The sequence below is a fragment of the Pinus tabuliformis genome, chromosome 9, assembly GCF_031772625.1.
Source record: "Pinus tabuliformis cultivar Carrire ecotype Pingquan chromosome 9, CPIR1, whole genome shotgun sequence".
NCBI lineage: Eukaryota > Viridiplantae > Streptophyta > Pinopsida > Pinales > Pinaceae > Pinus > Pinus tabuliformis.
In genome coordinates this window covers 1,374,586,808-1,374,613,739 of record NC_142307.1, presented here as the reverse complement: position 1 = coordinate 1,374,613,739, position 26,932 = coordinate 1,374,586,808, and positions in this window count along the sequence as shown.

Genomic DNA, 26,932 nt, shown 5'->3' with positions numbered 1-26,932 from the left:
ATTGAAAATTTGACTCCTGGACTATTGCACGAAGGGAATCTTAGTAACCTTTGCGAAGGAGGGGGAGAAACAGGGGAAATTGGGGAACCTAGATCTCCTATTGAACCAAACCAACCTTTAAATAGCCCGGATAAAGGAAGCGCTGTAAAAATCCTCGTTGAAGGAATTCATTCACCTCAGACAGTTGGGACCATCATCATCCCTGATAAAGGAAGTGTTGTCAAAACAATTCCTGTTAAGACTATCCCTTCTCAACCAAGGAATACTCTCTTGGAAATTCCTGAAGATTACTGGCATATATTCGATCCCATGGCGCAGAATCAGCCAAACGCCCAGACCTCCACATTGCAATATCCTATAGTCGATTCTACAGCAAATGCACCCATGAAAGCTATCCCTCTCCAGCATATCCCCACATTTCATGGCCTTACATCAGAAGATCCGGATGCATTCTTGTTCGAATTTGACGTATTATGTAGAGGATACGATTACACCACCGATCCCCAGAAATTAAAATTGTTCCCCTCCACATTAAAAGGGGCGGCATTAAGATGGTTTATGGGCTTAGGTGGTGGGGTTATTAACAATTGGGATCAAATGAAAGAAGCCTTTTAAAGAAATATCAGGATTACTGTAGGTCACGAGAACTAAAAGATGAAATTTTTCAAATGTCAGCCAGACCAAACGAAACTCTAGAAGAATATGTAGAACGTTTCCAATATAACTTGCAAAGATCTCCTTATGCATCGTTACCTATGCCTGATAACGTGCTGAAAACAACATTAATTAGAGGTATGAAAGAACAATGGATTGAAACTTTGAATATCATGGGGAAAGGAGACATTTATCAGGAAAATTTTGCTGATATCATTGATCTGTGTATCAGGAGCTCAAGAGGCAGTACGAGGATAAAACCTGCAGAATATGACCGCTTTACCAGAGATAACAGAACATCAGCAGAGGGAGTAACGCGTGTGGAACTTGGAAATTTGCTAGAAAATTTTAAAACTGATATCCTGGGGACATTAACTACACAGCTTGATATTGTGCAGGCTAAACAGAAGCAAGCAGAGGCGGAACAGAATCTAGTGGTTTTCTGCCCTCGATGCAGAAAGAAACATAGCCACAAGGAATGCCCGCTGGATACAGTCCAAATATGTGCAATCTGTAACAAGGACCACCTGACTGAAAGCTGCCCCTCACTTCCTGGTTTGAAGGCGGTATACAAAGAAGCAGAAGAGGAGCCAGAATCGGCATATTTTATTAACCAGCATCGTCAATGGCAGCCTAGGCAATCTGGTATGTTTTCAGATCCCTCCTCTTCTTTTCAACCTCCGCAGTTCAATGCTCAGCAACAGAATATGTGGCAAAACCAGTCTCAGCCCCCGTTTTCGAATTGGTCACCTCAAATGTTTCCCACTCCGAATCCTTGGATGACCCAATTTGGTTGGCCAAACTTCCCTTATCCCCCGCCATATTGGCAAAATAATTCATATCCTCCGCAGTGGACCCCTTCTACTTCGCAAGGTTCACCCTGGCAGACAAGCTGGCCACGATCGACATATCAGCCAGCAGGATCAATTCCACTCCCTCAACCAACTCTGCCAGCCTTACAACAAAATCCCCAGCCTAATCTGAGACCGCAGCTCCCAGCCCAACCCAACCCTAATCCAAATAATAGACCAGTTCAATCTATTCAAATTATAGAATCCTCAGAGATTGAATCTGATCTGCGGGAGTGCAATGATCTTCAGTTAAGATCTGGGCGAATAATAGAAACTGAGGGACAAAGAACAACTCACATCGACGATCAGTTACCTATAGAACAGCCATCACAATAGGAAGATGTAAATAAAGACCAGGCTCATCAGCAAGTAATTACATCTCCTCCACCTTTCCCAGAACGATTGGCCATTCCACGACCGACACAATATCCGGACTTTGATATTCTGGGAGAACTACAAAACTTGTATATAAGAATTCCATTCCTTCAAGCTATACAGGATATCCCCATATATGCAAAAACCATAAAAGACCTGTGTAGCAGAAAACCAAAAAGAAATGTAACCTCTAACCCAAGAGTCCAGGTAGTCGGCACCTTATCTGACCTCCTATCAGGAAAAGAAACTCCAATTAAATACGAGGACCCTGGAAACCCAATTGTCACTGTTCAAATCTATGGGCAGACCTTGACCAACGTCTTAGTTGATCTAGGGGCTGCAATTAACATCCTGACAACATCAACTTGCCAGAAGCTCGGAATTACATCGGCAGAACCTACTTCCACTTTGTTACAACTAGCTGACCGATCAGTAATTAGACCAGAAGGCACCTTGTATGATGTCATGGTTTCAGTGGATTCCTGGGAATACCCGACTGACTTCCTGATAATTAATCCAAGAACCCGACTAGACGGACATCCGCTAATTCTAGGTAGACCCTGGCTCGTTACTGCTGACGCCTACATTGGTTGCCGGCAGGGAAACATGACCATAACCAGAGGGCCGAATATCAAAAATTTAATCTTGTATCCTCCAGCGCAGCCAAAGCATCACAATGATGAGAACCAATCTGCGCCCTGCCTCATATAGCACTGACAATATTAGACCCCCATTAACAGTCCAGGAAGCGCTAGATTTCAAAGATCAAACGGAAGACGATGCCATCAATAAATTCATTAATCAAATAGAATCCACATCGTATACACAATGTTTTATGATCAAAGCGGCATTTGATAACGAATTAGAGGAGGATCCTCTAAAAGATGAACATGACCAAATTATACCTGTGACTTTTGTCGCTAATAGCAAAGTAGTGCAAATTGAACGGGGGAAAACGTTAAACATTAACGCCAATCTGACACCAGAACAAGAGACGAAACTCATCCAGCTGTTACGAAAGTATCAGGAGGCATTTGCATGGGACTATCCTGATATGAAAGGGATTGATCCCCAGCTATGCACACATCATATTTATATCGAAAAAGATGCAAGACCTGTTCGACAACCGCAAAGAAGACTCAATCCCCATTTAAAAGATGTTGTAAAAGCTGAGCTTCAGAAACTTTTAGATGTTGATTTTAATTATCCTATTTTTGACAGCAAATGGGTCTCTCCACTTGTGGTAGTACCTAAAAAGAACGGGAAATGGAGGATCTGTGTGGATTATAGAGAATTAAACAAAGCCACACAAAAAGATCACTTTCCTCTTCCATTCATAGATCAGGTACTGGACACCTTAGCAGGCAAGAAATTCTTTTCTTTCTTGGATGGCTTCAGCGGATACAATCAGATTCAAATTGCCCCTGAAGACCAGGATAAGACTACCTTTACTTGTCCCTGGGGAACGTTCGCTTATCGAGTCCTACCTTTTGGTTTATGTAATGCTCCAGCCACATTCCAAAGGGTTGTTCTTAGCATCTTTGCAGATTTAATTAATGATGGACTGGAAGTCTACATGGATGATTTTACACCATATGGAGATGACTTTGATCCAGCGCTAGACACTCTCGAAAAAGTCCTACAGCGCTGCATCGCTACCAGACTTTGCTTGAGTCACGAAAAGTGTTACATGATGATGACCGAAGGACTCATTCTAGGACACTATATCTCAGCAGTTGGTATTCAGGTAGACCCGGCTAAAATTCAAGTACTTTTGCTTATTCCAACCCCCACTAATCAAACAGAGGTACGCAGTTTTCTTGGTTTTTCCGGGTATTATAGACGATTCATACAACATTATTCACATATTGCCGCACCTTTACATGCATTAACTGGAAATTTTGACTTCTTATGGACAGAGAAATGTGATTGAGCCTTCAAAGAATTAAAGAAGCTGGTATCTACAGCCCCAGTTCTCCGAGGACCTAATTGGGATTTACCATTCCAAATTTCAACTGACGCTTCAGACACAGCAATCGGTGCAGTTCTGGGCCAAGAAGAGGATAAAAGACCATACGCCATCTATTACATCAGCAAAAATTTGGCTTCAGCTGAATTAAATTACACTATCACCGAAAAAGAATTTTTAGCAGTGATACACGCTGTTAATAAATTTAGACACTATATTACCGGCTATCCCGTTATTTTGTATACAGACCATTCTGCTATTAAGTATTTAGCAAATAAGCCTGTTACAAATGGAAGAATAACCAGGTGGTTGATCCTCTTGCAGGAATTTGATATTACAATCAGAGATCGACCGGGGAAGGAGAACCCTGTAGCGGATTTCCTCTCACGAATAACAAAATCAGTTGAAGCGGCAGCAGTCGAGGACCAATTTCCAGACGAACACTTATTTGCTGTCACTGTTCAGACTCCCTGGTACGCTGATGTTGCTAACTATCTTGCAGTAGGTAAGCTTCCAAAACATTTAACCCCCAATGAACGGAAGCAGATTTTTCAGAGAAGCAATCGATTTTCGTGGGTTGGGGGCTATTTGTTTCACACAGGAGCAAATATGGAAATCAGAAGATGTATTCGAGAGGACGAAATCTTTGATATCTTGAAAGCCTGCCATGACGGGCCATGTGGAGGACATTTTGCTGATCGAAGAACAGCACATAAAGTGTTACAAACAGGATATTACTGGCCTACAATTTTCAAGGATGCGAAAAAATTTGTCCAGGCCTGTGATAGCTGTCAGCGTGCAGGACGACCTGGTCCAGCCGACGAAATGCCTTTGCGGCCTCAATTGGTGATCGAACCTTTCGAACGCTGGGCTCTAGACTTCGTCGGACCCATCAGCCTACCATCAAACCAAAGAACCTACATTTTGGTGGCAACTGAATATGTTACCAAATGGGTTGAAGCGGAGGCATTGCCTAGAGCCACAGAAGATTCGGTAATACAGTTCTTGTTCCATTTGTTTGTACGTTACGGTCTTCCGAGGGAAGTAATTACAGACGGAGGACCACAATTTGTGGGGCATCAATTAGCTGCAACACTCAATAACTATCATGTCCAGCATAAAATTACTACCCCATACCATCCTCAGGCAAATGGGCAAGTGGAGAGTAGCAATAAGGTAATAGAGTCTATTTTGACAAAAACTGTTGCCTCGCATCGGCGTGATTGGTCCGCCCGATTACCCGAGGCACTGTGGGCTTATCGAACCACATGGAGAAGCACCACCATCTATTCACCATATCACTTAGTGTTTGGAAAGCAGCCCATTTTTCCTATAGAATTCGAGATCCAAACGCTCCGAACGGCCCAAGAAGTCGGATTAGATTTAAGTGAAGCACAGAAAAATCGATTACAGCAAATTAATGAATTAGATGAAATAAGGCTCTCTGCATTACAGAATACAACACTCATTCAACAGCAGCGAGCCAAATGGCATGATGCACTTATCAAAAACAAGATATTTCATGAAGGAGACTGGGCTCTGTTATATGATTCTAGATTTCAGGATTTCCCGGGGAAGCTTCAGACTCGTTGGTTGGGACCATACGAGATTCAAAAAGTCCATGACAATGGGACCCTTACTCTGATCACAATCGATGGGTCTGGACATACATTTAAGGTAAACGGCCACCGAGTTCGTCTGTATCGCAAACCGCTCACTCGGGAATCTTTTTGTCAGCAGCTACGCCAGGATACTAACATTGAGATTATGGGCGAGGAAGCAAAAACTTCCTCACCTGTAGATCAGTGAGAAATTCATTTTTTTATTACCACATCTTGTATATAAGATTGTAAATTTTGTATATATATGTGTGCGTGTTGTTCCTTTTCAAAAGGAACAACACTTGAGTGTTTTTGCTGTTCCTTTTCAAAAGGAACAGCACTTGTGTGTTTTTGCTGTTCCTTTTCAAAAGGAACAGCACTTGAGTGTGTTTGTTGTTCCTTTTCAAAAGGAACAGCACTTGAGTGTTTTTGCTGTTCCTTTTCAAAAGGAACAGCACTTGCTGTTCCTTTTCAAAAGGAACAGCACTTGAGTGTTTTTGCTGTTCCTTTTCAAAAAGGAACAGCACTTTTGGGTTTTTGGCTGTTCCTTTTTCAAAGGAAGCAGCATTTGTGTGCTTTTGCTGCCTTTTTTTAAGGCAATACATCAGAAGAACTCCTCCTCACCCTCCCTTTCAAAAAGGAGTAGTATGCTCTTGTCCCTTTCCTATAAAAGATGTGTTGTCCATCCTCTTTCCAAGGCCATAAGTAGCAGCTATACATTTATGCAATCAATATAAAAGTCAGGATATATCGAGATCAGCATATCATAAATCGCTATCTTTAACAGCCCTAGTATTGATGCAACAACAAAGGAAGGATTCACACACTCATCATTTTTTTGCTGTCATAGTCTCACCTCCTCTGCCTTGTTGGAAAATTTTATCATGTTGAGATCCTACAACTTTCTCTATTATTACTTGGAAATAAGAACAGAAGATTTATATCTTCCTATTGGGATGACAAGACTTCTTCCGCCATTCCCACTCTTAAGGAGGGCTGAACCACCCTTATGTGTAATTATACAAGAGCGAAGTCTGTTTAAAAAAAAAAAAAAAGAGGCAAAAGCAAAATAAAAACAAATTACTTGTCAAATGTAGGATAGGGGGTTTCATTAAAGAACCAGCCTACTATGATCATAGGATTGGAAGCGAAGTGGCATTCCCATCATGGCCACCACACCAGGGATATGGTCCAACGGGTTCACTACAAACCTTGGAACAGGGGGTCTCATTACGAGCCGGCCTGCCCACGTTTCGCACCTCTCTGGTGAATGGCATCATGGTTATCTGGTTACCAAGCCAGCATGATGGCCTGCATTTTGACAAAGAATTGCTCTTCAAAAATACACAAAGGACCATGGTTCCAGGGTGAAATAAACAACTCTGCCAAGGTTATGAACACCTGTCGGCAGCAGAGCTCTGTTAATGGTATTGGAGTCGTAATATATACACCAATTTGGATCATATCAAATACTTCTTTCTATCCTTGTAATAATTATATCTTACACTTTGATGGATACGTCGCATGAATATCTATCACCACCAATCATGGCAAAGGTATTGACTATGACTACCTCAGACCTTATATGAGTGCCAGATGTCCTATCCTCCTGTTTTGCATCACATCACGCAGGCTTATGCAAAACGCGATCTATCTCTCGCCTCGATCTCGGTATTTCTTTGTCTAATCTGAATCATGGCAGAAATCTATATGCTGTTCCTTTATGACTTGGTGACGGGACGGTGACTCCTCCTCCATTCGACGGCTGGGACAGCCTATCATATTGCGAGGGGGGAGGTGACCTCATTATTCCGCCGGCCACGTGTTAGCACATCATTTGGAGATGATATGGTACGAAGGTACGATATGGGTTAACGGCATGACAATGCTATTTTTGCAATAAGTTGTTATTTACAATCAATTTTCATGCATGCATGCTCTGTGTTTTTTCTCTCTCGGCTGCGATTACGTTTTTTGCGACAGATAACTGCTGTTCCATCTAGGATCTCGAAACAGAACCATGGGAGGCAAGGCTATCAGAAGCGAGCCTAGTGAGCTAGTAGTCTCCGAAGCTGCTCGGGAAATCCTAGATAGGGCAGGGTGGCTAACTTATTTTAACCACCTGCGTGAATCAAATGAAACTGTAGCCATGGAATTCCTGCAGAATTTGCAGGAAGAACACTCCGTAGTGAGTGGGAAGCAGATAATGGTCACGGAGGAAATAATCGCGGAAGTAACAGGATTACCAGCATTAGGACCAATATGGACGACAAAGAAAGAGAGGTTGCAGAAGATCATAGAGATTTTCCAAGACGAAGGACAGAATCTAACAGTGAAGGGAAAAGGAGTGCTGCCGGCAACGCTAGGAGAACCCTGGAGCGAATTGGCAAAAGTGGTGCAGAGCTACATCACCTACGAAGGGCGAAAAGATGTGGTAAGACCGCGTCACCTTAAGCTCCTGGCTGTGTTAAAAGGAAAATGTTCTGTGAACCTCCCTGCATTGTTAAATTCATTACTGCATGATGCCTCTCGGAGCCTGAAAAAGGCACACCATGAAGACGCAGTGGTTAGCCACCATGGGTTGATCCGCCTGATAGTGAGCCACAGTCTCACTCAGCAGCAGAGTAGCTGGGGGGAGCTTATTACAGCAATTGGAGGGGGAGTGGCATCACCATCCCCAAAGGCTAAGCATCCTGCTAGTACCTCTGAAACTCCCAAAAAGCCCAGAGAATCGCCAAAACCCAAGCATCCCTCGGATACACCCGAGCAACCCAAGAAATGCACGGAGTCAGTAAAACGAAAACGTTCCTCCAGAGCATCTGGACATGCAGAAAAACATAAGGAGCTGGCCACAGAAGAGCGTGCTGCCTCAAAACGAAGGCATTCCTCTGGCACGCCAGAACAATCTGTAAAACGCAGAAAGGTGGTGGTGGAAGAACAGAGGGCCAGCACACCCGAACAGCCCGAAAGGCTTAGGAAGTCAGCCCGGTTGGCAAGGATAAAAGGCAGGCTGGAGAAAATCCAGCCAAGCATTGACCAGCCGATCGAGATAACAGATGAGCCACCAACGCCAGAACAAGAACCTTCGAGGGAAAATGTGAAACAAGTTGAGAATGAAGCAGAACTCGAGGAAGGAAATGAACATTCTGACCCTGAGGCCAAGGCCGACTATCCGGGGGGAGCCACTGAGCAGCCAATTCAGGAAGAGGAAATGGAACAACTGAGGGACAGGCCGCCACAGGACCACGTGGAGGAAGAAGAGCTGGCCACTATCTTGGCCAGCCTGGGAGATTATGCTTTACCTTCCAGTCCATCAGACCCTCCTGAAGGACCCTCTGGGGAAGAGACGCATGAGGAATTTCATGAAGAAATGGCAGGGGGAGAAAACCCCCCTGTTGTCAACGAAGAAAATGTAAATACCAACCAGGAACAATCTATTCCCAAGACACCTGAAGAAAACCCACCTGCTGATGATGTGGAAGATGCAAATGCTTGCCGGGAATAGTTCGCTCCCAGAATGCCAGAAGAAACCCTCGATGAAAGAGGAGCAGAACTGAGGGCCACTCATGCACCCACTGCCGAGGCAAGAGAAATTAAGAAATTGAGAAAGAAACAGCAGAGACTGTTGAATGTTATAGCCCAGCTTCGGCAGAAAATTCGAAGTTTGAAAGCCAGTCTGAGAATAAGAAGGACCATAAGGAGAAAAAGAAGGACAAATGCAACAGGGTCCTGTCAGATGAGAAGGCAAAGGGTTTATAGGCGTCTCGTAGGTCAATACTCCGCTGATAGACCTACGACTGCTCCAACCAGCACTGAGGAACAAAATGCCATTCCATCTGATATGGAACAGCAGAATGCCATTCCGGAACAGACTGCTGTTCCAAATAGCCCATTGGGACCAACTGCCATTCCAATCAAAACCGAGCCGCAAGACGACATTCCATTTACGGAGGGGCCATCGTACCCCTTTATTCATGTGAAGAAAGAAAGGGAAAACAAAGCAGTCCAAACTGAGGCATCACCTTTAGGGATAATTCAGGATACGAATTCCAGGCAGCGAAACGTGACAGTCCAGGCAAACCTCCCTGCCTCTGAGAAATCATGGAAAGGGGATCCAAAAACCAAGGCCTTGCACCACAAGATGAAGCAAGCCCGACAGGAGGCTGACCAGCTAAGGGAACAAATGATCCCTCGGGAAAAATACGAGGAGTTGCAGCAGGAAGCTGAGCAGTTAAGAGAACAAATGATCCCTCAGGAAAAATATGAAGAACTGCAGCAGCAACTGCGAAACATGAGTCAATCAGAGAGTCAGGCCTTTGAAGGATGGCAGAAGGAACAGGAAAAGGCTGCCAAGGTAACACGTCGACTAGATGCTGTTATTAAACAATTGGACAATGTATGTTCGCTGTATAATGATGTTTTGACTTGCAGGGCCCCTGCAAAGAATTATGCTTTATTTCTCCTTGAAAGATACTTAAGATTGAAAATAAAAGCTGTCAGGGCGGGTGCCCCTATTCAGATTAATACTGTTAATGATTTTATTGATTGTTGCAAACATTATGGGGTTAAGGTCCAACGGTTACTATGTGAATTCTATTTGCACAACATGGTGCTTGAACATGAAACTGATTTAAACCCTGGCCCTTTCGTGGGAGATATACAGCTACAAGCCTTTGTTTCATTTGGGGTCAATCAGTTAAAGTGGCTCAGGGCTTATAATGCCTTTCAGAGGCAGGAGCACAGCCTAGATCTATGGGTTAGGGCCGAGCCTAGAGACCCAGTTCGCCTATGGCAATCACACAAAAGCCTTATGAGAACCCAGGGCATCATGGAACTGTTAGGACCCATGCATGAGGATTTGATCCGAAATAGCGTGGAATTCTTTCTGGCTATTAAGGATTCTGCCCTGGATGCTGCCAAATTCCGCTATCGGATTTCTACCCCAAGCATCCAGCTCAGGGAGCCATTCAAATACGAGAATTTTGAGCTGGCTGCTGAACGGTTGAGCCTTTATGGCCAGCGCATTTTGCAAGCTGGGCCGTCTTGGTTAGGATACCGGTTCCGTAGCCCAATTATTTGGCACCCTGCACCTGGGTATCAGGCCTTGTATGATATGCCTGCAGATCAATTGAATCAATTCTTTGATAATCTGGTTGCTCACCATGGTTGCAGACCTCCTCACGAGATACCTTCTCCCGCCTATTCTCTTACCGCCCTCCATGTTAATTATAACGTTTTCATGAGGCCATGAAACAGAGTAAGCCGGGGGGTGTGTAGAGCATTGGAAAGGTATGTTTTAACGAGTAACTTAGTTGTGTTTCAAGCAATAGTTGTAACCTTTTCTTTGTTATAAAGTAAGGAGAATGTAATAAGAATGAGCACGAATGACCCAATCACTAATATTTATCTTCTCTATGCAGGAAAAGACAAAAGAAGGAAGGCGCGGTGCAAAACAAGAGTTCCATGAGGAGATAACGGCTGTCCCTCCAAAACCAAATAAAATCCAGACCAGAGCGAGTAAATCACGGCAGATCAATCCGGGACGAGATGAAGGACTGTCAGTTCGGAAGGCTAGGCAAAGAAAAGAGAGGAGTTAACAGTTTAACAGATCCCTCAGGATCTTTGATCCTGAGGGATCGTTACTTTCAATTATTTTGTTGTATAGTTAATTCCGCCATTACTTGTATAAAAAGGAGCAGCATCGAAGACTTAAGGGACTTTTTGACTATCTTGTATCTTTACTTTCTGTTTACAGACTTCACAGTTAGTTAACTCAGACTATCGAGTCTCTTTGAGACTTAGTTTTGCTGTACTATCATTGATGCGTTAATATAATATATTTGGTATTACTTTCTCTCTGCATCTGAAGTAAGCTACGGCGGTGTGCCATTGGAAGCTAAGGGCCCGGCTCCAACGGACACTGGCTGATTGTATCATTTACAGTTTGGCTTTGTGTGGTTTGTTTATTACTCTTAATAATCTGATATACTTACATGCTGTTCCATACTCGTTCATCAATAGTTTTCCTTTTGTAAATCTTTGTAACAAGTTTACATCGTATTTCCAGAATTGTTCACATAACATTGCTCTGAGCTGTTCACTTCTGTTACAGAATTTATAAGTGGAATGTTTTAGCTACATATGGTTGGAGCGACGATCATAAGAAGATGGAATTAACGTTGTGTGCGGACCACTGGTGATCATTTCAGATTATGTGTACATATGATTGACGTTTCCTGTTTATGGTGATTTGTTGTTACATTTTGATTAAGCTATCTACTTTTGTATATGATTGACGTTTCCTGTTTATGATGGTTTGCTGTTCCATTTGATTAAGCTGTCCACTTGTACAAAAGATTGCTCTTTCTTTGTATATGAGTTGGTGTCAAGAATTGAGAGTGTTGGACTCGCGAGACTTAGTTCCTTTTACTACCGTTCCATTTCTGAATTGTTGTTTCTTTTTACTTGCATTCATTGGTTTGGTGTGAGAGGAGGATCAAGGCTGTCGTGAGATACAACAGACGCTATTATGCTCCCAGATCCATGATCCATACTCTAATTACTTTTCCTTCATCAGTTTCTAAAGGGATGGGTTATTATTTCCGTACCCTTGACTGGTAAAGTTGTTGTGTGTGATTTCTTTCTACAAAAGTAATTTAGCCATAGCTTAGCATCCGTTTACTCTTGTATTTCTTAGATCTATACTACTAAGCATTGCTCTGACAAATAGCCTCAAATTGAGATACCCTTTACAATAACAAAACGCTCCCGGATTGACTTATAATGTGAGATAACTAGAGGTGAAAAAGGCCCTTGTCACAGCTCTACATTACCCAGCTGACTTTGTTGTATTAAAGACTAAAACAAAGTTGGGGGGACATCCTCTGATTTTGGGGAGACCCTAGCTGGCTACAGCAGATGCCTTTATCAGTTGTAGATCAAGTTCAATGACAATTTCTAATGGATGTGAGACCAAGTAGCTTACTCTTTACCCTCATGCTACACCTATGATTAACAATGATTATTCTGTATGGTTAGACTATGAGGATAATGACACTCAACCCATTTTTACCATTGGACAAGCCTTAACTTTTAAAGACACATGGAAGATGAAGTAATTAGTAATTTTATTTCTGAACCTTCATCAGTCACTTCTAAAACATATAATCAGTTAACTATAATTTTGGAACCTGAAGCTCAGGAAAAGCTTAAATCTAAAAATTTACCTCAAACATCAACTGCTATCTCCTCTAAAAGCATAACAGTAGAAACCGAACCTGGCAAAACATTGAATATAAACCCCAATTTATGAGATGCTAAAACACAACAGCGAATGAAGTTAATTCATGAAAACAAAGAAGCATTCGCATGGGACTACATAGACATGAAGGGGATCTCTCCTAAATTATGTACTCATCGTATCTATATTAAGGAAGGGTGCCGACCAGTTTGTCAACCCCAGCGGTGAATGAATCCCAATTTGAGGGAAATTTTTCAGGAAGAACTTAAAAAATTGCTTAATGTAGGGTTTATATACCCCATTTCTGATAGTGAATGGGTTTCTCCATTGGTTCTAGTACCTAAGAAAAATGGGAAATGGAGAGTGTGTGTAGATTATAGAGCCTTAAATAAAGACACTCAAAAAGATCATTTCCCCTTGCCATTCATTGATCAGGTGCTAGACAGTTTGTCAGGAAAGAGATTCTTTTCCTTTTTATATGGTTTTAGCGGGTATAACCAAATCAAAATTGCACCCCAAGACCAAGACAAGGCCACTTTTACTAGTCCTTGGGGAACTTTTTCCTATAGAGTCCTCTCCTTTTGACTATGTAAGGCTCCAACAATATTTCAAAGAGCAGTGATAGGAATATTTTCTGATATGCTTAATGACTCTATGGAGATATTTATGGATGACTTTACTCCTTATGGTGTGACTTTTGAAGATGCATTACAAAACCTTGAGAAATTACTTAAATGATGTATACAAGCTCATCTTTCCTTGAGTACTGAAAAATGTCATATGATGATGAACGAAGGAATTGTACTGGGACACTTCATTTCATTCCTAGGGATTCAAGTAGATCCATCCAAAGTACAGGTAATTCAGACTCTTCCTATCCCTAAAACACAAACTGATGTAAGAAGTTTTTTAGGACATGCTAGATATTACAAAAGATTTATCAAAGATTTTTGTAAAATAGCTTCTCCTTTGTTTGTGTTACTTATGAAAAATGCTGAATTTAAGTGGACTGATGCCTGTTAGAAAGCATTTGATGAACTTAAGCATCAGTTGTCTACAACTCCTATTCTAAGGGGACCTGATTGGGCACTTCCCTTTCATATATCCTCTGATGCTTCAGATACTACAATTGGAGATGTCTTGGGACAAGAAGAAAATAATCTTCCTTATGCTATCTATTTCATTAGTAAGAATATGACCCCTGCGAGCTTAATTACACAATTACCGAAAAGGAATTTTTAGCAGTCATTTACGCTATTAATAAATTTCGACATTACATTACTGGTTATCCTGCTTTTGTTCATACTAACCACTCGGCTATTAAGTATTTAATGAAAAAATCTATCACAAATGCTCGAGTTACCAGGTGGTTATTGTTATTATAATAATTTGATATTACAATTGTAGATCGACCAGGTAAAGAAAATGTAGTTGTTGATTTCCTTTACCGGATAAAAATTGATGATAATACTCTAGTAGATGATTCCTTTCCTGATGAATACTTGTTTGCAGTATCTTCTCACTCACCTTGGTATGCAGACATTGCCAATTATTTGGTTGCAAGGAAGTTACCATCACATCTATCACACCGGGAGAAAAGAAAGATCATTCAACAAAGTGCTCGGTATAGCTGGATAAGTGGGTGTATTTTTCATACAGGACTTGATCAGGAAATTCAACGTTGCATTAGAGAAGATGAGGTTTATGATATACTGAAGGCTTGTCATGATGGCCCTTGTGGAGGGCATTTTGCTGATAAGAGAACAACACATAAAATTCTTAGGATGGGTTATTATTGGCCCTCACTTTTTAAGGATGCAAAGAAATACATCAAGGCTTGTGATAGCTGTTAGAGAATGGGTCAACCTAATCATAGAGATGAAATGCCACTGAATCCCCAAGTAATACTTGAACCTTTTAAAAGATGTGCTCTAGACTTTATAGGACCCATCAATCCTCCATCTAGTCAAAGAGTTTATATATTGGTTTGTACAAATTATATGACCAAATGGGTAGAAGTGAAGGCACTTACTAGAGCTAATGAAGAACTGTTTTAACCTTTCTATTTGAAGAAATCTTTGTTAGGTTTGGAGTGCCTACAGAACTAGTCACAGATGGAGGACCTCCTTTCAATTCTCATGGTTTTAAAGCTTTGTTTCAAAAATATCATATCAATCATAAAATGACTACACCTTACCATCCCCAAGCTAATGGTCAGGTGGAAGGTACAAATAAAGTCATAGAGGCCATTATAACAAAAACAGTGAAGGAGAATAGGAAGGATTGGTCCCAAAGGCTGCCTGAGGCATTATGGGCTTACAGAACTACTTAGAGGAACACTACAGGTTTTTCACCCTATGAATTGGTTTATCGTAAAAGTGTTGTTTTTCTTGTGGAATATGAAATTAAAACCTTAAGAACTATTTTAGTTGTTAACCTTGATTTGAGTGATGCACAGACAGCTAGGTTGTAGTAGCTTCAGGAATTGGATGAAAAGAGGTTAGATGCCATCCATCAAACAACTATGATTCAACAACAAAGAACCAGGTGGCATGATAAAACTATTAAGCATAAGCAGTTCCAAAAAGGTAATTGGGCTCTATTGTATGATTCCCGGTTTGAAAATTTTCAAGGAAAATTGTGAACAAGGTGGCTGGGACCTTACGAGATAGATACTATTTTTCCCAATGGAACAATAAGGCTCCTAATAATTGATGGTTCTATGACACCATTGTTAGTGAATGGGTATCGGCTTTGTCCATACTAGCAACCTATTTCGAAGGAGGATTTTAAGGCCACTTGCATGGAAGATTCATATTATATCTTTTTGGGGGAGCCTACTACCCCTCATTGCATTTAATCTCTGCATTATATGTTTCTTTATTAGATTAGATTTCTTAACTAATGATCCCTGTCAAGGGTTGCAATGTTACAATTTATTATTTTGCAGGTCTCAGATTGGGAGGCTGGTTGAAAAGAACAATTGTATTGCAAGCAGGATCAAGTTTCATTTTGGGAAACATTCTCATCTCACTTCATAGCTCATTCCCCCACATTACCTCTTAGCAACACTCCTATTTTTCCTTACAACAACATCTCTCTTTATTTTTCCTGCTGCTGAAACACCAACTTTTCCCATTTTTCACATTGCTGAAACACCAATTTCTCCCATTGCTAAAACACTGACTTTTTCCATCTCTCCCTAAAACACTAATTTTCCCCATTTTTCCTATAATTGAAACATTAATTCCTCTCAAAAGGATGAATACATATTACTTTCAGTTGTGAGAATCATCTAGTGATCCTTATAACTTTGATCTTTCACTACCTCCTCCTATGTTTATAAAAGCCTTTCATATAAATACCCTCATATTACAAAACCCTTTTTTATAACCATTGGTGATCTATTAGAAATGACGTTATATTTTCAGAATATCAATTGAAGGTAAACATGAGGTATGCATTTGTTATGTGTAAATATTAAACTATAGTTAATGAGAAGATTATGACATGATTACCGCAATCGTCTTACATTCAAACTTATCATTTTACCCGCAGTGGGGAGGAATGCCAAAATTTTGCAATCATTTCACGATATGCCAATCACCATCGTTTTTTTACCATGATCATGTCCTGTCAGCCCATGTTTGTCTTATTATGTCATGACCTCATTTGTAAAACTTACTCTATTTCAGGTGCGGTAACTCGGCCCTGTACTATGCATTTTACTTAAGCGAGTAACTATGGGAGTTAACACTATTCGAAATGAACTCGGCTCAACAGATCTATTGGAATTTCACCCAGAAGTACATCATATTTTTCAGTAGGCAGGGTGGGTAGATTATTTTCGAAGGCTTCAAGGATTTGATCGTCAACAAGTCCTTGAATTTGCATGTAATTTACGGGAAGGCTACTCTACTGTTCAAGGAGTCTGAATTCCAGTAATAGAGGATGATATAGCATAAGTTTCAGGTTTACCGGCCGATGGAATTCAATGGTTCAGTCGTAAACACATCATTTTGAACACACAGTAGGACTTCCTTCTACCAGGAGAGTGGATCGAGCGTAAAGGCAGGGGTGTTGCACTTCATTCATTACCACTTCCATGGCCAATGGTTGCTGAGTTTTTCAATCACTATCTCACCTATGAAGGATGTTACCAGGTAGTTTATCAGCATGATTTTGTGTTGTTAAATCATTTAAGACATGGTCATCTGTTAAATATGCCTTACTATCTGCTTGGGTGTCTGAAGAATATGTCACATTATTCCATGAATGCAAAGTACGCACTCCTTTCCCTCACTCGCCATCGTCTTGTTCAGCTTCTAATTCAAAAGGGCTTTGCCCAACAAAATCCCCCTTTCCTTAACAACCCACCCCCAAAACCCCATGAAGATGCTAAAATTCCTCAAGCAGTAGCCAAAAATCCCCAAGGAATTGTTGAAGTTCCTCGAGCAGTAGCCAAAAATCCTTAGGAAGCTACTGAAATCTCTCAAACAACAGTCGGAACTCCCCAATTAAATGTTGAAAATCCTCAAGAGACCCCTGGAATCCCTTAGCAAATTGAAAATTCTTCTGCAAAACAACCAGGGAGCATCTTTGATTCCCCACCACCCGCAACAGTTAATCAAATTGACCCCTCCACTGCATCGACCCCACCCCATAATTTAGCTTAATCATCCACTCCCACTATCCATATCCCTAGTGATGATTCAGATGACAACATTCCCATTGGTAAGCTAAAAAGAAAAAGGAAAGAAAAGGCTGCGCCCCTACCAAAAAGATGAATAAGGGACTCAATCAAAGAAGCTATCACTTCTGATGACCCTCCTACCCCAGAGAAAGATACTGATAAGATAAAAACCATTGTTCTTCCTGCCTTTTTATCTCGAAGACCAATGAGGATGTATTCTAAATCAGCAACTAAAACCACTACCCTAAATTCTCCACCTATTATCCTAAAACCCCATACCCCACCACAGTCCCAAGGCCCTGAATCTTTACCTACCTCACCCTCGGGTACTGAAATGCAAAATGCACAGGATTTTGTGACATCATTCCTTTCAGAGAATGTAGCTGTCACACAAGAACCAACTACTGATTCAGTAGTTTCTCCACAAGAACCAACTGCTAATCCATCAAAAGTAGATACCCAAAATGATATACAGCATGTAGTTGTCCCACAAGAACTAGGTACTGACTTAGCAGGTGCTACACAAGAACCACCTACTGATGAACAGAAACAGACAACCTAGATGTAGCTGCCCCACAAGAACCAGCTACTGACTCAGCAGTTGCCACACAAGAACCACCTGCTGATGTCCATAAAACAGATGACCAGGACGTAGCTGCTCCAGCTACTGACTCAGCAGTTGCCACACAAGAACCACCTGCTGATGTCCATAAAATTGATGACCAAGATGTAGCTGCTCCAGCTATTGACTCAGCAGTTGCCACACAAGAACCACCTGCTGATGTCCATAAAATTGATGACCAAGATGTAGCTGCCCCACAAGAACCAGCTACTGACTCAGCAGTTGCCACACAAGAACCACCTGCTGATGTCCATAAAATTGATGATCAAGATGTAGCTGCCCCACAAGAACCAGCTACTGACTCAGCAAGTGTTACATAAGAACCACCTGCTGATGAACAAAATATAGATAATCAGGAACCAGCTACGCAGTCAGCAACTGCCACACAAGAACCATCTGCTGATATGCAAAATTTGGATGCGCAGGATGATATAGTTGTTACAGAACCAGCTGATGATTCAGCAGATGTCACACAAAAACTACCTGCTGAGGCTGCAAATAATGAAGCTGCTACCGAACAACAACCCTTCCATCCACTGGAATCAGCTACTAAGACTGTGATTGCTACACATAGCCTAGTCACCTTGGCTTCACTTTTACAAGAAAACGATTTTCTAAAATCAGAGCTCGAGGTGTATAAGAAAGAATTAATAGTGGCAAGGGAAGCCTATGAAAGAGAGCTTAATCTATATACTTTAGCTCATGCATCATCTGCATCCGAGAAAAGTGAAGAGAAAGATCAATATAATGAATACATGTGCAGCCAATGTGAACAATGTAAACTTTGAAACGGGAACTATAAACTCAAAATAGGAACTCTGGCCAAAAACCCCCAAAAAAACATCAAAAACAGTGCTAAAAACGAAAAGTGTGTATACTGGAACGATGTTTTTATTTTTTAGGCGTCAATTATGAACATGTTTTAAAAATGGCAGTGACTACGAAATTTATTATGAAATTTTCGTGCAAAATATAGCTTCAAAATGAAAGTGATGATACTGGAACAATGATTTTTTTTTTTAGGGTCAATTTTCAAAATTTTTCAAAAATGCTAATAAAACCAAATTTTTATGTCTCAAACAAAGTTGTTTATGAGGAAAAAACACATTAATGTTTTTGGTAGAATATCATTTTTCTTTCCTAAGTATAAATTTAACATGTTTTCAACCATAACATGCTAGATACAAAAGAAATTGAAATTTTTTCAACTATAAAATTAAAAAACCATGACATTATGAACAAATTACATCACTAAATGAATTCAAAAGTCATTATTTGTATACTGAATAAAACATACATTATATCTCTAATTTAATATTGCATTGTAGATATTTTAAACAATAAAATTTATCATAATTAAGACATATAATCCAACAACATAAAAATGCCTCATAACTTCTCATTTAACACCCTATCACCAACCCCCCACTCTCGACACTCTGACCTCCTTCAACCACACCCCGTGCCCCTGCCTCCTTACCCCCTCTCCACATCCCCACATGACTCGTCAACACTCCCATCCCTACCTACACCTGCCCCCTCACCCTCTAACCCACCCCCCCACTACACCCCACACCCATGCGGTCCCCCCTACCCACCTCCCCTACCCCCTACCCATGCGCGCCACCCCCCTACCCCCCCCCTCCAAATCCCCCTACCCATGCCCCTACCCCCTACCCATGCGCCCTACCCCGCCCATCCCCCTACCCAACCCCCCCTACCCCTCCACCCACGCACCCCCTAGCCTCCCCCCTACCCCCCCCCTCTAACCCCTTACCCCACACACACCCCCCTATACCCCCCCCACTCCCCCCTACCCCCGCCCCTCTCCAGCCCCCCTAACCCCCTATCCCACGCCCACCCCCCCCACCCACGCGGACCTAACTCCCCCACTCTCCCCTCCTCCCACCCACGCGCCCGCCCCCTCTCCCCTGCCCCCCCCCCCCTTGCTCCCTGCCCCTACCCCACGCCCACCACCCCCCCATACCCCCCCACCCACGCAGCCATGCCACCCCCACCCCCACGCCCGCCCCCTCCCCTCGCTCCCCTCACCTACCCCCCTACCCCCCCCCCCCCACCGTGGCTCAACTCTCCCCCACTCCCCTCCCCTCCCCATCTCCCTCTCTCCCCCGGCCACCTTCGCAACGGGTCGCGGGGGTGGCGCTGGCCTTGGCCGCGCCACCCCCGTGGACCTCTGCGAAGGTGGCCGGGGGAGAGAGGGAGAGGGGGAGGGGAGGGGAGCGGGGGAGAGGGGAGCCGCGGTGGGGGGGGGGGGTAGGCGCCACCACCGTGGACCTCTGCCCCGCCGAGTTGGCGGCCCGTCGATTCCCGGAACCAACGGGCCACCGACCAGGCGGGGCGGAGGGCCGCAGGGGTGGCACTGTCCTCGGCTGCACCACCCTCGCGGCCCTCCACCCCACCCTACCGGTGGCCGGTCGATTCAGGGAATCGACCGGCCGCCAACTGGTGGGGCGGAAGACCGCGGGGGTGGCCAGGCCGCTAACCACCCATGCGGCCATCCACCCCGCCCAGCCGACGGCCGGTCGATTCTGGGGATCGACCTGCTGCTGGCCGGCCGGGACGGGGGGCCACGGGGGTGGCACTGGCCTCAGCCGTGCCACCCCCATAGCCCTCCACCCCGCCTAGCCGAAATCGATCGACCGGCGGCCGAGCAAGGCGGGGGGCCGTGGGGGTGGCGCTGGCCTCGTAATCGACTGGCCGCCGGCCGGGCGGGGCGGAGGGCCACGGGGGTGGCATGGCCGAGGCCAGCGCCACCCCCGCGGCTCTCCACCCTACTCAGCTAGCAGCCAGTCGATTCCCGGCATCGAGCAGCCGCTGGCCGGGCGGGGCGGAGGGCCGCGGGGGTGGTGTTGTCCTCGGCTGCACCACCCCCGTGCCCCCCCGCCCCGGCCGGCCGTCGGCCAGTCGATTCTGGGAATCAATCGGCCACAAGCCGGGCGGGGTGGAGAGCCGCAGGGCTGGCGCTGTCGAGGCCAACGCCACCACCGTGGCCCCCCGCCTCGCCTGGCCAGCGGCCCGTCGATTTCGGCCGCGCCATCCCCACGGCCCCCTGCCCCGCCCGGCCAGCGACCCGTCGATTCCTGGAATCAATGGGCCTCCAGGCGGGTGGGGCGGAGGGCCGCGGGGGTGGCGTTGTCCTCGGCCGCGCCACCCCGGCAGCCCCCCACCCCGGCCGCCTGCCGGGTGGGGCGGAGGGCTGCGGGGGTGGCGCTCGCCTCGGCTGCACCACCCCTGCGGCCCTCTGCCCCACACGACCGGCGTCTGGGAAGGGCGGGGGGCCGCAGGGGTGATGCAGCCAAGGCCAGCGCCAACCCCTTGGCCCTCCGCTGGCTGGGCGGGGTGGAGGGCCGCGGGGGTGGTACAGCCGTGCCGGCCGCCGGCGGGGCGGGGGGCCGCGAGAGTGGCGCTGGCCTCGATCGCGCCACCCCCACGGCCCTCCACCCCCACTAGGGGGTGGAGGGCCATGGGGGTGGCGCGGCCGAGGCTAGCGCCACCCCCGTGGCCCCCCACCCTGCCCAGCCGGCGGCCCGTCGATTCCGGGAATCGACCGGCCGCTGGCCGGGCGGGGTGGACGGCTGCGAGGGTGGCGCTGGCGTTGACTGTGACACCCTCGTGGCCCTCCACCCTACCCAGTTGGTGGTCTGTCGAGAATCGACAGGCTGCCGGCTGGGCGAGGTAGAGGGCTGTGGGGGTGGCACGGCCGAGGCCACTGCCACCCCCGTGGGCCCCCGCCCAGCACGCCCGGCAGCCCATCAATTCCAGGAATCGACGAGCCCCCGGCCGGGCAGGCGGAGGAGGTCGGAGGAGAGGGGGAGGGGAGGAGAGTGGGGGAGAGGGGAGCGACGGGGGGGGGGGGGTAGGGGTGGGGGTAGGGGGAGAGGGGGGGAGTGGGGGAGAGGGTGGGGTAGGGGGTGGTGGCCCTGTGGGTGGGGGAGAGGGGGCGAGAGCGAGGGAGAGGGTGGGGTGGGGGGTGGTGGCCACGTGGGTCGGGGAGAGTGGGGGAGAGGGGAGGGGTGCGTGGGTGGGGGTCGGGTGTGGGGAGGGGAGAGGGTGGGGGTGGTAGGGTGGTTGGCTGTGTGGGTGGGGGGAGGGTAGGGGGGAGAGGGTGGGTGGCGCATGGGGGGGTGGGGGTTGGGTGGAGGGTTAGGGGGGTTGGGGGGGGCGTGGGTAGGGGGTGGGGATGGGGGTTGGGGGGGGTGTGGGTAGGGGGGTGGGGATGGGGCACGTGGGTAGGGGGTAGTGGGGTCAGGGGGGCGGTGTTAAGGGGGGGCGTGGGTACGGGGGTGGAGGGGGGTTGGGGGGGGTAGCGGTGTCATCGTGGGTAGGGTGTTTGAGGGGGGGGGGGGGTAAGGAGTGGTGTAGAGGGGGGGGGGGGGGCGCATGGGTAGGGGGGCGAGTTGGGTAGGGGGCGCTTGGGTGTGGGGTGTAGAGTGGGGTGGGGCATGGGTAAGGGCTGTTAGAGTGGTGGGTCATGGGTAGCGGGGGTAATGATATTGTCAAGCTTCAAGGGGAAAACAAATTCAATGATGCAGCTTACATGGTAAGACGTTTAAAAGGTATATTTGATTAATGTTGAAAAATTCATTTATGTACAAGTTAACTGAACTTTTACTATTTCATGTTACAGGCAAAAGTCAAATCTTCTTAACAATGAAGTTCAACAATTTATAAATGACTGTGAGTTCATTCATATTGATAGTTGGGAAAAAGATGATAGCCATATGTCTATGATTTTTAATCGGGTGGACGGAAAGAGTCATAGCCAAATATTGACTTATGATGCTGTTGTGAGAAAACTAACATATGAAGACAAAGAAACAAAAGGAGAGATAGTTAACATTTATCAAAAACCACAATTATTGATTAACTATCTTATAGACATATGTTCAAATGAAGGAGATTGGGTTCTGGATTTATTTTCTGGCTGATGTAAGTTTTGTTATATGGAATTGAATTTCAATATGTTCTTTTTTTAATTAATATGTCATTGTACTAATTTACTTCATTATTTTTTTGTGCTTGATAATTAGGTGCAACACTAGTATGTTTCCTTCAAAAAGGAAGAAATTGCATTGCAATTGAGAAAGATCCATTACAATGGAATTTCATTCAGCAAAGAATCAATGCTCTTCAATTTCTTCCAGATGCAATGCAAGAAATTGGGTTGAAGAAAGGGGACTTTAGTGAATCACGCGTGGCAAAAAAGGCAAAGGAAACCCAACCACCATTGCATGGAATGTTTGGAAAGACATACATTGGGAGATTCGCAGACATCAAAGACCCATTAGAAGAGGAAAATGAGCAAAAGGAAGCAGAAAATATTGTGGAAGAAGACAATGATGAAACTCTAGAGGACGAAGAGTTTGGATTACGTGACATTGTTGATTAAATTTAAGTTATACTTGGAAATCAAGCTTTGCAATGTTTTGACTCTGACATTTTATGAAAAGAATAATCAATCAATTAAAGTTGTTATGTGTTCAATATTTGTAATTTGTGATTTTCGCATTGATTTTTAAGTTAATTATTATTTTTTGAAAAAAAAGTGATTATTATTATTTTTTTGACATGAAATTCATAAAAAAAAAAACTATTATTTTAACCATTTTTAGTTAAAATTTTTGTATAAAAATTGTGATTTTGACATGTCAATTCTAGCAAAAAATTATTAAAACGTGTAGTTTTTTTGTTATATTTATATTAAAAATGGTTATTTTTATGTCCATTGCTAAAAAATATTGTTTTTTAGAAACAATTATTTCATGTGGATTGAAAAATTAATTAAGGATGTATAAATATGTAGATTATCTAAAATTCAAAATATCGACTTTCTAATTTAAAAATGCAAAACAATAAAAACCCCAATACAAAAAAAATTAAAATTAAAATAGGAAACAAGAAAATTTGAAGAAAACGACCACTTCAAAAACTATCAAATTTAGAAAATAATTATTTACATTTCATACACTAGAAAATTTAAAGTCAAAAAATAGGTCTTTTAAAAAAAGGTGTGATGCAGAATACTCACTTTTTTAAATCAGCATGAAAATCACTACCATTCTAAAACGTAATGTACATGAAAAAAATTAAAGTTCCAAAAACTATGCTCTAAAAAAACCATGTGTGTTCTGCATCACCCCTTTTCAAAATCAAGTCATTTTTTTGCTATCTCTACGAAACGGGTAATAGTATCAGTTCCCGTTTCAAAGTTTACATTGTTTGTGGTAATATTTATCATCAAGCTGGTTTTAAGATAGTCGAAGTTCCATTGCCTGGAGCCACTCCTGCATCGACTCCTGTTATAGTTTAAAAGGAACACCCTGCTGTTACGCAAGAACTAGCAGGGCCTTCAAAGATTTTTGACAAAGAAGTGAAATCACAAGCATCTCGGCCTACTCTGGTTGTTAGAACTGAAAATCCTATACCAAGGCCTACAAAGACTGTGTTTACTCAGACTGAACCTCGGCATTCAAAGACTGTCTTCACTTTGACCACAAGCACTCAAGCACAAATGGATATATGGAAGAAGGAATATGTTATGTCACAAGAAAGGATCTTGCAGGAACATAAATTATTATGGAAAAATCATATATATGCAAATTGGGAAGTGTTGGAATAGTCTCATGCACAGAACAAGGAAAATAAACAGTTAAAAACTAGATTGTCTCTCATGTTTGATCTGGTTCAAAGACTACTAGCCACCAGGAAACCATCCTTTAATTATTTTGTGTTTCTTTCAGAGTGCCTAGCATTCTTCCAAGTAAAGGCAATCAGAGATGGACGACCTCATGAGCTATCTACACCTCAACAGTTTATAAAAACATTCACAGAGGCATCATTCAGTGAACAAAATTTACTCTATGAACTATACCTTCATAATGAAGCCATGCCTGAGGATAGAAAGCTTAATCTGATCCCTCTAATTGGGGAAATTGAAATTAGAGCCTTTGTCTCTTTCATGGCCAATCAGCTCACGTGGAAAAATTCCTTCCTTTCAATAAAACAAAATGAAGATAATCGCCTTCTATGGATTCGATCCGAACAACAGAATGCTATTGTTTTTGTCGCTGAATATCATCGTTTTTTAAGGGAACCAGGCATGATTGATCATCTCAGAGAATTACAGGCAGCAGTATTAAAAGATTTCCAATATTATGTTAAAGCCAAGGGAGCTCTTTCCTTACAGGCAAATAATCTATTTTGGGAACACTGCCCTAAGGAGAGAAAGGAATATCATCCATTTAACCCTCTTAATCTTCAAACAACAATTTCACGGCTACCTAACTATGTAAAATGCATTCAATAGTCTGCCAAAAAATGGTTAGGATATCATTTTCACTTTCCTCTTCTATGGCTCCCAGTACAACAATATAAGACTTATTTCAGGTTGTCCAAAAAGTAGGAGCTCGCAGCATGGCAGAGATTACAGAACGTCCATGGTTTCAGAGATTTGGTTGATAGCACCTTCTATACTTACTATCTAAGTAATTTTCACTATACAGCCTAGTACTCGGACTCAGACTCAGAGTAAAAGTTGCATGAGGACATGCAACCCTTTCAGTTGGGGGGGATGTTAGGACCTCATATTGTCTCTTTTTGACCATACATTTTGTTATGATGTCATCCTTTTTCAACTTATATTTAAAGTCCTTGTTACTGTTTTAACCCAATTATTCCAAAGGTACACAATATTTCTTCTCATCACTATACGTTTAATTATTTTACATATAATTACACTATCTTCATTGTTGATCATTGAATTGATAGTTGTTGAATGGTTAAAGAACGATGTGCAGTCCATGTTGCTGAAACTACCTGGAGATTGCAAGATTACCTCTACAGTTGCTGAAATAGTAGGAACGACTCACAAATCTCATGGCTAAACAGTTGTGATTTGTAGTCTAGATTTGATGGCAACAAAAGAAGATCACCGAAGGAGCTGCTACACTGGATGTAACGATCATGATATAAAGACAGTATTATTGTAACAGCATTTTGTTGATGGGAAAACTCGCTTCCCTATTTTTGTATAAAGGGTTAAAATAAGACGTACAATGTAATCTATTGTAATAGATGTCTCCTCTTTAAAAAGAGGAGACATGTACATTAGAAGGGGATGAACAGACCGCGGGAAAAGGCTTAGTTCAAGGAACAAAACTGCATTCATTTTTTATGTAACATGACATATTGATAGATTAATAAAATCTTGTTCTTCACATTACTTTATAGTTCTCATCTCCTGGGGAATCTTGTGAGAAGGACAGGGCCCACCTTCATCACAAGATTCACCCATTATATTTCTATAGTGTGTTAAGTGTGTCTTTTATTCATGCCTTGTTAACAATACTGTTTACGGAATATTGTTTTCACATTATTGCTGAAACTTTGTTTTCTTTGCAGTTGATTGCTTCCTTATTTAGTTTATCCATAGTTCATTCATGAGTGTTTCATTGGAAATTGAGTTTACAGAGTGAGTTGGCAGCGTGGTAATCAGAAACAGGTGCTGAAGATTCCTTCTCTGGGAATAGGGTCATGTTGTCTATTATAGCATAGCTAGTGCTTTCCTTTGCAGATTGATTGTTTTTCATTAGATTATTTCTTTAATGAAATTAAGCCTTCTTTGGTAGCTGTCTGCAATAGATTGTTTTTGCTGTAACTCAGAGTGGAGCTTCAGTTTGCTTAAGCAAGGTGTGATTAGTGTTTACTACAACTTTCATTGCTTTTAAGATTGAGTACATATAATATGCAGTTGCCTTTGAAATAAACAGACTTCCTGGGGTTGAAAATTTATGTAGCACTTGGTTGTTCAAATTAATAAGAAATTAAAGTGACCAACATTCACCTCTATGAGTGCCTTTGTAAATCTATCTGCAACTTGATCATCTGTTGAACAATATTACACTTCA